The following is a 12,951-nucleotide window of genomic DNA, read 5'->3' as shown; positions in this document are numbered from 1 at the left end:
TTGCCTTCTTCGGATACTCTATATAGAGAACCTTAAAATCTCCACCCCTAAATTATTAGAACTCAGTGAAGTTTCAGGATACAAGATTAATGTAAAGGAATCTATTGTATTTCTACACACTATCATGAAATATCAGAAAAAGAAACAAAAAAAAATTCAGTCTCACTTAAATTTGCATGAAAAAGAATAAAATACTGGGTTGCCCAAAAGTTCATTTGGTTTTTCCATAAGACATTATAAAAAAAAACCTGAATGAACTTTTTGGCTAACCAAAATTAACTTTTTGGCTAACCAAATACCTAGGAATAAGCTTCCCTGGTGGCTACTGCAATGCAGGAGACCTGGGTTTGATTCCTGGGTTGGGAAGATCCCCTGGAGAAGGGGCTGCCTACTCACTCCAGCATTCTTGCCTGGAGAATTCCATAGACAGAGGAGGCTGGCAGGCTACAGTCCATGGGAACACATAGAGTTGGACTGACTGACTAACACACAAGCTTAATTGTGGATGAAAGATTTATACTCTGAAAACTATAAAACAGTGATGAAGGAAATTGAAGATGATACAAAGAAATGAAGAGATATCTCATGCTATCGGATTAGAAGAATTAATATTGTTAAAGTGGACGTACTACCCCAAACAAGTTACAGATCTAATGCCATCCCTATCAAAATACCCATGACATTTTTCACAGAACTAGAATAAATAATCTTCAATATCATATGGAACCACAAAAGACCCTGAACCCTCTTGAGAAAGAACAGAACTTGAGGTATAACTCTCCCAGACTTTAGACTATAGTAATCAAGACAGCATGTTACTGACACAAAAACAGACGCATAGATCAATGGAACTGAATAAACAGCCCAGAAATAAACTTACACACATATGGTCAATTAATCTACGATAGAAAAGTAACCATATACAATGGGAAAGAGGCAGTACATTTTGTATTTATTAATTTTAATTGGGGTGTTGTTGATTTACAATGTTGTATTAATTTCTTGCTGTAGAACAATATGAATTAGTCATATGTATATGTATATCCACTCTTTTTCAGATTTCTATTTCATTTAAATCACTGCAGAGCACTGAGTAAAGTTCCCTGTGCTTATACAGTAGGTTCTCATTAGTTATCTATTTCATACATAGTAGTGACACCACCCTTATGGCAGAAAGTGAAGAGGAACTAAAAAGCCTCTTGATGAAAGTGAAAGTGGAGAGTGAAAAAGTTGGCTTAAAGCTCAACATTCAGAAAACGAAGATCATGGCATCTGGTCCCACCACTTCATGGGAAATAGATGGGGAAACAGTGGAAACAGTGTCAGACTTTAATTTTTTGGGCTCCAAAATCACTGCAGATGGTGACTGCAGCCATGAAATTAAAAGACACTTACTCCTTGGAAGAAAAGTTATGACCAACCTAGATAACATATTTAAAAGCAGAGACATTACTTTGCCGACTAAGGTCCGTCTAGTCAAGGCTATGGTTTTTCCTGTGGTCATGTATGGATGTGAGAGTTGGACTGTGAAGAAGGTTGAGTGCCGAAGAATTGATGCTTTTGAACTGTGGTGCTGGAGAAGACTCTTGAGAATCCCTTGGACTGCAAGGAGATCCAACCAATCCATTCTGAAGGAGATCAGTCCTGGGTATTCTCTGGAAGGAATGATGCTAAAGCTGAAACTCCAGTGCTTTGGCCACCTCATGTGAAGAGTTGACTCATTGGAAAAGACTCTGATGCTGGGAGGGATTGAGGGCAGGAGGAGAAGGGGACGACAGAGGATGAAATGGCTGGATGGCATCACTGACTTGATGGACGTGAGTCTGAGTGAACTCTGGGAGATGGTGATGAACAGGGAGGCCTGGCGTGCTGCGATCCATGGGGTCGCAAAGAGTCGGACACGACTGAGCGACTGAACTGAACTGAACTGAACATATGTAGAACAATGAGATTAGGATGTTATCTCATACCATATATAAAAACAAACTCAAAATGGTTTAAAGAACTAAATATAACAAAATGCATAAAACTCCTAGAAGAGAACCTGGGTAGACCACTGTTTGACATAAATCATAGTGATTTGTTTTGGCCTCCTAGGCAAAATGGGTAAAAGAAAAAAATAAGTAAATGAAACCTAATTAACTTAAAAGCTTTTGCACAGCAAAGGAAACCGTCAACAAAATAAAACAACAACCTACCGAAATGGGGGAAAATATTTGCAAGTACCTTGACTAACAATGAGTTAATATTCAGAATATACACACAGCTCATAAAACTCAATGTTAAAAAGAAATCACTAAAGAAAAGCAAATCAAAACAATGAGGTACCAACCCACATCTGTGAGAATGGAATGCAAGTCAAAACTACAATGAGATATCACCTCACACCAATCAGAATGGCCATTATCAAAAAGTCTACAAACAATAAATGCTGGAAAGGATGTGGAGAAAAGGAAACACTCTTGAAATGTTGGTGGGAATGTAAATTGATACAGCCACTATGTAAGACAGTATGGGGATTCCCTAAAATACTAGGAATAAAACCACCATATGATTTAGGAATCCCACTCCTAAGCATATACCCTGAGGAAAACCAAAATTGAGACACATGTATCCCACTGTTCATTGCAGCATTATTTACAATAGCTAGAACATGGAAGCCACCTAGATGTCCCCCGACGAATGGATAAAGAAGTTGTGGTATATATACAGAATGGAATATTACTCAGCCATAAAAATGAACGCCTTTGAGTCCATTCTAATGAGGTGGATGAATCTAGAACCTATTATACAGAGTGAAGTGAGTCAGAAAGAGAAAGATAAATGCTGTATTCTAACACATATATATGGACTAGAAAAATTGTACTGAAGAATTTATTTACAGGGCAACAATGGAGAAACAGACATAAAGGATAGACTTATGAACATGGGGAGAGGGGACAGGAGGGTGAGATGTATGGAAAGAGTAACGTGGAAACTTAAATTATCATATGTAAAATAGATAGCCAATGGGAATTTGCTGTATGGCTCAGGAAACTCAAACTGGGGCTCTATATCAACCTAGAGGGGTGGGATGGGGAGAGAGATGGGAGGGAGTTTCAAAAAGGAGAGGACATATGTATACCTATGGCTGATTCATGTTGAGGTTTGACAGAAAACAGAAAAATTCTGTAAAGCAATTTTCCTTCAGTAAAAAATAAATTAATCTTTTAAAATGGAAAAAAAGAAGTTCACAAATAACAAGTGTTGTAAAGAATGTGGGAAAAAAAGGGATCTCTTGAACAGTATTGGTGGGAATGTAAATTGGTGCTACCACTATGAAAAAAAGTTGGAGTTTCCTCTAAAATCCAAAAATAGAACTACCATATGATCCAACAATTCCACTCCTGGGTATATATCTAGAAAAGCCAAAAACATTAACTTAAAAAGATAAATGCACTCCAGTGTTCATAGCAGCACTATTTAAAATAGCCCAGATATGGAAGCAATCCATGTGCCCATCAATAGCCAATTGGCTTAAGAGATGTGCTATATATATATATATATATATATATATATATATATATATATACACACACACACAATGGAATATTACTCAGCAATAAAAAGAATGAAATTGTAACACTTGTAGCAATATAAATGTACCTAGAGGATACTATACTCAATGAAATGTCAGACAAAGACAAATACTGTATGATATTACTTTTATGTGGAATCTAAAAAATAATATAAATGAATGTGTATACAAAACAGATAAAGGCTCACAGATAACAGAAAACAAACTTGTACCAAAGGGGAGAGGGAAAGGAGGAAGGGTAAATTAGGTGTAAGGTATTAATAGATAAAACTACTGTGTATAAAATAGATAAGCAACAATGATATACTGTATAGCACAAATAGTTATAGATATTAACTTGTAATAACCCATAATAGAGTATAATCTGCAAAATAATAAATTACTATGCTGTAGACTTGAGACTAATATTGTAAATCAACTATACTTTAATAAAAAGGAACAAACAAGCAGACAAAAATAACAATAGTACACAATCCATGATTGGATGAATCTGTGGATGGGGAACTGTGGATACAGAGGGCCAACTATAATTTTAGTTTTAGGTTTTATTTTAAATGTAGATATGTTAATGTTTCTCTTTTTGGTGTTCAATTATGAATTTAGACAAATGCATAATATTGTCTAACCATCACCACAGTGAACACACAGAGCAATTCCATTACCCCCCAAAATATCTTTAAATTTCTCTTTTGTAATTAAAACTTCCTCACCAACCCTTAACATCTGTCACTAATGGATACATTCTCCAGTCTTATAGTTGTGCCTTTTCTAGAACATTATATATATATATATATATATATATATATATATATATATATATATATATATATGGCATCCTATGTAGCCTTTTAAGTCTGGTTTCTTTTATGTATCAATAGTTCCCCTTTTATTAATGAATGATATTCCATTATATTGATGTGCTACTGTTAATCCATTTATTGTTTGAGAAATAGTTGAGTTGTTTCTAGTTTTGGCAATTAAGAATAAATCTACACAAATATTTATATATAAATTTTTGTGTGACCATAAGTTTTCATTTCACTTAGGCTATTGTCCAGAAGTGGTGTTTGTGGGTTTTGTGGTAAGTGTGTGTTTAAAAGAAATTGCCAAATTGTTTTTCAAAGTTCAGTTCAGTTCAGTTCAGTTCAGTCACTCAGTTGTGTCCAACTCTGCAACCCCATGAATCGCAGCACGCCAGTCCTCCCTGTCCATCACCATCTCCCGGAGTTCACTCAGATTCACGTCCGTTGAGTCAGTGATGCCATTCAGCCATCTCATCCTCTGTCGTCCCCTTCTTCTCCTGCCCCCAACCCCTCCCAGCATCAGGGTCTTTTCCAATGAGTCAACTCTTCACATGAGGTGGCCAAAGTACTGGAGCTTCAGCTTTAGCATCATTCCTTCCAAAGAAATCCCAAGGCTGATCTCCTTCAGAATGGATTGGTTGGATCTCCTTGCAGTCCAAGGGACTCTCAAGAGTCTTCTCCAGCACCACAGTTCAAAAGCATCAATTCTTCAGCGCTCAGCCTTCTTCACAGTCCAACTCTCACATCCATACATGACCACAGGAAAAACCATAGCCTTGACTAGACGGACCTTAGTCGGCAAAGTAATGTCTCTGCTTTTGAATATGCTATCTAGGTTGGTCATAACTTTTCTTCCAAAGAGTAAGTGTCTTTTAATTTCATGGCTGCAGTCACCATCTGCAGTGATTTTGGAGCCCCCCAAAAATATAGTCTGACACTGTTTCCACTGTTTCCCCATCTATTTCCCATGAAGTGATGGGACCAGATGCATGATCTTCGTTTTCTGAATATTGAGCTTTAAGGCAATTTTTTCACTCTCCTCTTTCACTTTCATCAAGAGGCTTTTTCGTTCCTCTTCACTTTCTGCCATAAGGGTGGTGTCATCTGCATATCTGAGGTTATTGATATTTCTCTTGGCCATCTTGATTCCAGCTTCTGCTTCTTCCAGCCCAGCGTTTCTCATGATGTACTCTGCATATAAGTTAAATAAGCAGGGTGACAATATACAGCCTTCGTATACTCCTTTTCCTATTTGAAACCAGTCTGTTGTTCCATGTCCAGTTCTGACTTTTGCTTCCTGATCTGCATACAGGTTTCTCAAGAGGCAGGTCAGGTGGTCTGGTATTCCCATCTCTCTCAGAATTTTCCACAGTTTATTGTGATTCACACAGTCGAAGGCTTTGGCATAGTCAATAAAGCAGAAATAGATGTTTTTCTGGAACTCTTTTGCTTTTTCCATGATCCAGCAGATGTTGGCAATTTGATCTCTGGTTCCTCTCCTTTTTCTAAAACCAGCTTGAACATTAGGGAGTTCACGGTTCACGTATTGCTGAAGCCTCGCTTGGAGAATTTTGAGCATTACTTTACTAGCATGTGAGATGAGTGTAATTGTGCAGTAGCTTGAGAATTCTTTGGCATTGCCTTTCTTCGAGATTGGAATGAAAACTGATCTTTTCCTGTCTTGTGGCCACTGATGAGTTTTCCAAATGTGCTGGCATATTGAGTGAAGCACTTTCACAGCATCATCTTTCAGGATTTGAAATAGCTCCACTGGAATTCCATCACCTCCACTAGCTTTGTTCATTTTCTTCAAAGTTACTGTACCATTTTTCATTCCCACTAACAACGTATAATAGTTCCAGTTACTTTGGTCCTTGACAGCACTTGATAATGTTAGATTTTTTTTAAATTAGCCTTTCTGATAGGTGTATAGAGGTATCTCAATGTGGTTTTAATTTTCATTTCCCTAGTAACTATTTATATTGAGACTTTTTTTCACTTTGCTAAGCACCTTCATAGAAAATTTGCCAAGATAGTACATAGTTCTCATATATCCTATACCCAGTTTCCCCTAGTATTGACATATTGTTAGTAAGGAACATTTGTTACAATTAATGATCCAGTGGTGACACAGTATTGTTAAATAAAGTTATTACTTTGTTCAGATTTCCTTAGTTTTTACCTAATATTCTTTTTTGTCCCATGATGACATTTAGGATACCACATTTCATTTAGATGTCATTTCTCTATAGGTTCCTCTTAGTTGGACAGTTTCTCAGATTTTCCTTTTTTTATGATCTTGAGAGTTTGAAAAATTACTGGTCAGATATTTTAGATCTTTCTCACCTAGGATTTGTCTGATGTTTTTCTTATTTCACAGGAATTATTGGTTTTTGGAGGGAGACCACAGAGATAAAGTGTCTTTCTCATAAAATCTTACCAAAGGTAAATAGTGTAAACATGACATATAGCATTTGATGTCAGCCTTGATTACTTGACTGAGGTAGTGTTTGTCAGGTTTCTCCACTGTAAAGTTAATTTTTTCCTCTTTTCTGTACCATAGTCTTTGGAAGTCATGATACACAGCCCATACTTAGAGAGGGGAGTTATATACCTCTTCCTTGGGGGCAGAGTAGCTACAAAAATTATTTTGAATTCTTAAGCATGGAACATTTGTCTTCTTCCCATTTATTTGTTTATTCAATCACTTTTATCAGTATGGATTTATGGATATTGATTTTGTACTTTGGGTTATAATCCAAAATATATAATCTATTTTATTTACAAAATTATATTAAAAATATATATAATTATTATATAGAAAGATAATCTATTTTATTTTGTTGCTCAAATTGTTCCAGCTTTGGCCTTTGGGAGCTCTTTCATTTGATACTTATGTCCCTTTGATATACCTCCATCATTGTGGCTTTTTTGAGGACTTACTTTCTGGTACTCCAAGATGCCTGTCCTAGAATCATCCATTTCTGCAAATATCCTTTGTTTCTTTTACTGGAAAATGGTATTAAAAACCAAGATCTGGGTGCAGGGTGTACTCGTTGCTACTAGGGTATCATTGTTTCTAGGCCTTTTCAGTGGACAGAGCTAGAGAATATATGTATGTAGACAAACCTATGTACACACATATTTCTACAATGACTTTTCTTCCAAGGAGCAAGCAAAAGATGCTTGTTCTTTAGAAGAAAAGCTATAATAAACCAAACCTAGACAGCGTATCAAAAAGCAGAGACTACTTTGCTGACAAAGGTCTGTACAATCAAAGCTATGGTTTTTTTCAGTAGTCATGTACAGATATGAGAGTTGGAGCATAAAAAAGGCAGAATGCCAAAGAATTGATGCTTTCAAACTGGTGTTGGTGAAGACTCTTTGGAGTCCTTTGGAATGCAAGGAGATCAAATCAGTCAATCGTAAAGGAAATCAACCCTGAATATTCATTGGAAGTCCTGATGTTGAAGCTGAAACTCCAATACTTTGGCCATCTGATGCAAAGAGCTGACTCATTGGAAAAGACCCTGATGCAGGGAAAGATTGAAGGTGGGAGGAGAAGGGGACGATAGAGGATGAGATGGTGGGATGGCATCACCGACTCAACGGACATGAGTTTGAGCAAACGCCAGGAGATCATGATGGACAGGGAAGCCTGGCGTGCTGCAATCCATGGGATCACAGAATGGGACATGACTGAGTGACTGAACAACAGTGATATCTATGTCAGTGTCTATATTAAGTTAAACATGAGTTTATACTGATGTCTCTGATATTAACAGAGTACTACATGGTTCATTTTAGCCTTTCTCTCTTGTTTATCTATAACCTCCTATTCCAACAGTAAGAAACCTGGCTTACATTGTCTGCTGTCTGTTTATTTGTTGAAATTCTGGTATACATGTGGTTTTAGAATTGTTAGCCTGTACCCTTGTGAAAAACAACCTGTGGTAAAGTGCTTATGTAAAGTTACCTTTATCACTAGTCCTACAGTGTGTAGTCTAGTAATTTTCAGTTTCTTAGGTTAAAACATCCTTTCCCCATCCCCTTCAGTGAGGTTGTGTCATACTTTGGTAACACAGTTAAATAATTTTGTCACAGTCTACATTCCATCCTGAGAGTCCCAATTTCCTAGTTGATTTTTTAATTTGCATACATTCAGGTTTACTCTTTATTTTGTAAGGTATAGATTTTGTCAAATGGGCAGTGTATCTACCAGTACAGTATTATATAGCATAGTTTCATGGCCCTAATATATCCTTTGTGATTCACCTAGTCACTCTTTGTTCCTCCCTAAACCCCTGGCACACTAATCTGTTTTCAATCTCTATAGTCTTCATGTTTTCAGAATGTCATATAAATAGACTAATAGCTTTCTCTGAGTTTTTCACTTAGCAATATGCATTTAAGATTCATCCATGCCATTGTATAAGTTAATAGCTTAATCCTTTTAATTGCTGAATAGTGTTCTATAGTAGGGATGTACTGCACTTTGTTTATCCATTTACCTTGAAGGGCATCTTAGTTGCTAACAATTTTTGAAATTATGTATAAAGCTGCTATAAACATTTGCATGCAGGATTTTGTGTGGACATAAATTCTCAAATCAGTTGGGTAAATATTTAGGAACAAGATTGCTGAACTGTGTGATCAGACTAAGTTTAACATTGTAAGAAACTGCCAAAGTGTTATCCAAAGTGGCTGAGTACCATTTTACATTTGCACCAGCAATTAACGAGAGCACATTTTGCTCCTTGTCCTCACTAGCAATTGGTATTATCAGGGATTATATCTATTCTAATAGGCATGTAGTTGTATCTCATTGTTGTTTTAATTTGCAATTTCCTGACAAACATATCATTTGAGCATCTTTTCATATGCTTATTAGCCATCTGTATATCTTCTTCGGTGAGGTATTTGGTGTTTTGTCCATTTTTAAATTGTGCTGTTTTATTAGTGAGTTTTAAGAATTCCTAATATATTTTGGATAAAAGTCTTTTCCCAGATATCAGTTTTACAAATATTTTCTGTGGCTTGTCTTTTTATTCTCTTAACAGTGTTCTTTACAGAGCAGAAGTTTTTAATTTTGATAAGTTCCAGCTCATCAATTTTTTCTTTAATAGCATGTGTTTTTGGTGTGGTATATAAGTGGAGAAATAAATCCAGAAAGAAAGAAGGGATGGAGCCAAAGCAAAAACAATACCCAGCTGTGGATGTGACTGGTGATAGAAACAAAGTCCGATGCTGTAAAGAGCAACATTGCATAGGAACCTGGAATGTCAGGTCCATGAATCAAGGCAAATTGGAAGTGGTCAGACAAGAGATGGCAAGAGTGAACATCTACATTCTAGGAATCAGCAAACTAAAATGGACTGGAATGGGTGAATTTAACTCAGATGACCATTATATCTACTACTGCGGGCAGGAATCCCTCAGAAGAAATGGAGTAGCCACCAGGGTCAACAAAAGAGTTCAAAATGCAGTACTTGGATGCAATCTCAAAAACAACAGAATGATCTCTGTTCGTCTCCAAGGCAAACCATTCAATATCACAATAATCCAAGTCTATGCCCCAACCAGTAACGCTGAAGAAGCTGAAGTTGAACGGTTCTATGAAGACCTACAAGACCTTTTAGAACTAACACCACAAAAAGATGTCCTTTTCATTATAGGGGACTGGAATGCAAAAGTAGGAAGTCAAGAAACACCTGGAGTAACAGGCAAATTTGGCCTTGGAATGTGGAATGAAGCAGGGCAAAGACTAATAGAGTTGTGCCAAGAAAATGCACTGGTCATAGCAAACACCCTCTTCCAACAACACAAGAGAAGACTCTACACATGGACATCACCAGATGGTCAGCACTGAAATCAGATTGATTATATTCTTTGTAGCCAAAGATGGAGAAGCTCTATACAGTCAACAAAAACAAGACCAGAAGCTGACTGTGGCTCAGATCATGAACTCCTTATTACCAAATTCAGACTTAAATTGAAGAAAGTAGGGAAAACCACTAGACCATTCAGGTATGACCTTAATCAAATCCCTTATGATTATACAGTGGAAGTGAGAAATAGATTTAAGGGCCTAGATCTGATAGATAGAGTGCCTGATGAACTATGGAATGAGGTTCGTGACATTGTACAGGAGACAGGGATCAAGACCATCCCCATGGAAAAGAAATGCAAACAAGCAAAAAGGCTGTCTGAGGAGGCCTTATAAATAGCTGTGAAAAGAAGAGAAGCGAAAAGCAAAGGAGAAAAGGAAAGATATAAGCATCTGAATGCAGAGTTTCAAAGAATAGCAAGAAGAGATAAGAAAGCCTTCTTCAGCAATCAACGCAAAGAAATAGAGGAAAAGAACAGAATGGGAAAGACTAGAGATCTCTTCAAGAAAATCAGAGATACCAAGGGAACATTTCATGCAAAGATGGGCTCGAAAAAGGACAGAAATGGTCTGGACCTAACAGAAGCAGAAGATATTAAGAAGACGTGGCAAGAATACACAGAAGAACTGTACAAAAAAGATCTTCATGACCTGGATAATCACGATGGTGTGATCCCTCATCTAGAGCCAGACATCCTGGAATGTGAAGTCAAGTGGGCCTTGGAAAGCATCACTATGAACAAAGCTAGTGGAGGTGATGGAATTCCAGTTGAGCTATTTCAAATCCTGAAAGATGATGCTGTGAAAGTGCTTCACTCAATATGCCAGCAAATTTGGAAAACTCAGCAGTGGCCACGGGACTGGAAAAGGTCAGTTTTCATTCCAATCCCAAAGAAAGGCAATGCCAAAGAATGCTCAAACTACCGCACAATTGCACTCATCTCACAGGCTAGTAAAGTAATGCTCAAAATTCTCCAAGCCACGCTTCAACAATATGTGAACCGTGAACTCCCTGATGTTCAAGCTGGTTTTAGAAAAGGCAGAGGAACCAGAGATCAAATTGCCAACATCCGCTGGATCATGGAAACAGCAAGAGAGTTCCAGAAAAACATCTCTTTCTGCTTTATTGACTATGCCAAAGCCTTTGAATGTGTGGATCACAACAAACTATAGAAAATTCTGAGAGAGATGGGAATACCAGACCACCTAACCTGCCTCTTGAGAAACCTGTATGCAGGTCAGGAAGCAACAGTTAGAACTGGACATGGAACAACAGACTGGTTCCAAATAGGAAAAGGAGTACGTCAAGGCTGTATATTGTCACCCTGCTTATTTAACTTATATGCAGAGTACATCATGAGAAACGCTGGACTGGAAGAAACACAAGCTGGAATCAAGATTGCCGGGAGAAATATCAATAACCTCAGATATGCAGATGACACCACCTGTATGGCAGAAAGTGAAGAGGAACTAAAAGGCCTCTTGATGAAAGTGAAAGAGGAGAGTGAAAAAGTTGGCTTAAAGCTCAACATTCAGAAAATGAAGATCATGGCACCTGGTCCCATCACTTCATGGGAAATAGATGGGGAAACAGTGGAAACAGTGTCAGACTATATTTTTGGTGGGCTCCAAAATCACTGCAGATGGTGACTGCAGCCATGAAATTAAAAGACGCTTGCTCCTTGGAAGAAAAGTTATGACCAACCTAGATAGCATATTCAAAAGCAGAGACATTACTTTGCCAACTAAGGACTGTCTAGTCAAGGCTATGGTTTTTCCAGTAGTCATGTATGGATGTGAGAGTTGGACTGTGAAGAAGGCTGAGCACTGAAGAATTGATGCTTTTGAACTGTGGTGCTGGAGAAGACTCTTGAGAATCCCTTGGACTGCAAGGAGATCCAACCAGTCCATTCTGAAGGAGATCAACCTTGGGATTTCTTTGGAAGGAATGATGCTGAAGCTGAAGCTCCAGTACTTTGGCCACCTCATGTGAAGAGTTGTCTCATTGGAAAAGACTCTGATGCTGGGAGGGATTGGGGGCAGGAGGAGAAGGGGACGACCGAGGATGAGATGGCTGGATGGCATCACTGACTTGATGGACGTGAGTCTGAGTGAACTCTGCGAGTTGGTGATGGACAGGGAGGCCTAGCATGCTGCATTCATGGGGTCGCAAAGAGTCGGACACGACTGAGCGACTTAACTGAACCCCTTGGTCTAATCAAATGTCACAAAAATTTTCTCTCCTTTTTTTCTTTTAAGAGTCATAATTTTACATTAAAATTTCAGGTTTATGATCCATTTGAGTTCATGTTTATATAAAGTGTGAGGTACAGATCAAGGTTCTTTATTTAATATGTGGATATCCAAATGTTCCAGCACCATTTGTCAAAAAGACTATCTTTTTCCATGAAATTGCCTTTGTATCTTTGTGAAACATAAGTTGACTCTTTTTGTATTAAACTATTTCTAGTTTTGGTATTTTGTTCCATTGAGCTATATATGTGCCAATACAATAATTACCTTGATTTTTATGGGTATATAGTTAGCCTTAACATTGGATAGACTGATTCCTCCAGATACCACACTGTTTTCATTACCATAGCTTAATAGTTAATACTTAAAACAAGATATTGTGAGTTCTTCAACTTTGCTTTTTAAATTTTTTTTTAATTTTATTTTTCTAA

The sequence above is a fragment of the Capra hircus genome, assembly GCF_001704415.2.
Source record: "Capra hircus breed San Clemente chromosome X unlocalized genomic scaffold, ASM170441v1, whole genome shotgun sequence".
Classification (NCBI taxonomy): Eukaryota; Metazoa; Chordata; class Mammalia; order Artiodactyla; family Bovidae; genus Capra; species Capra hircus.
Note: the sequence above shows the minus strand (reverse complement) of the source record.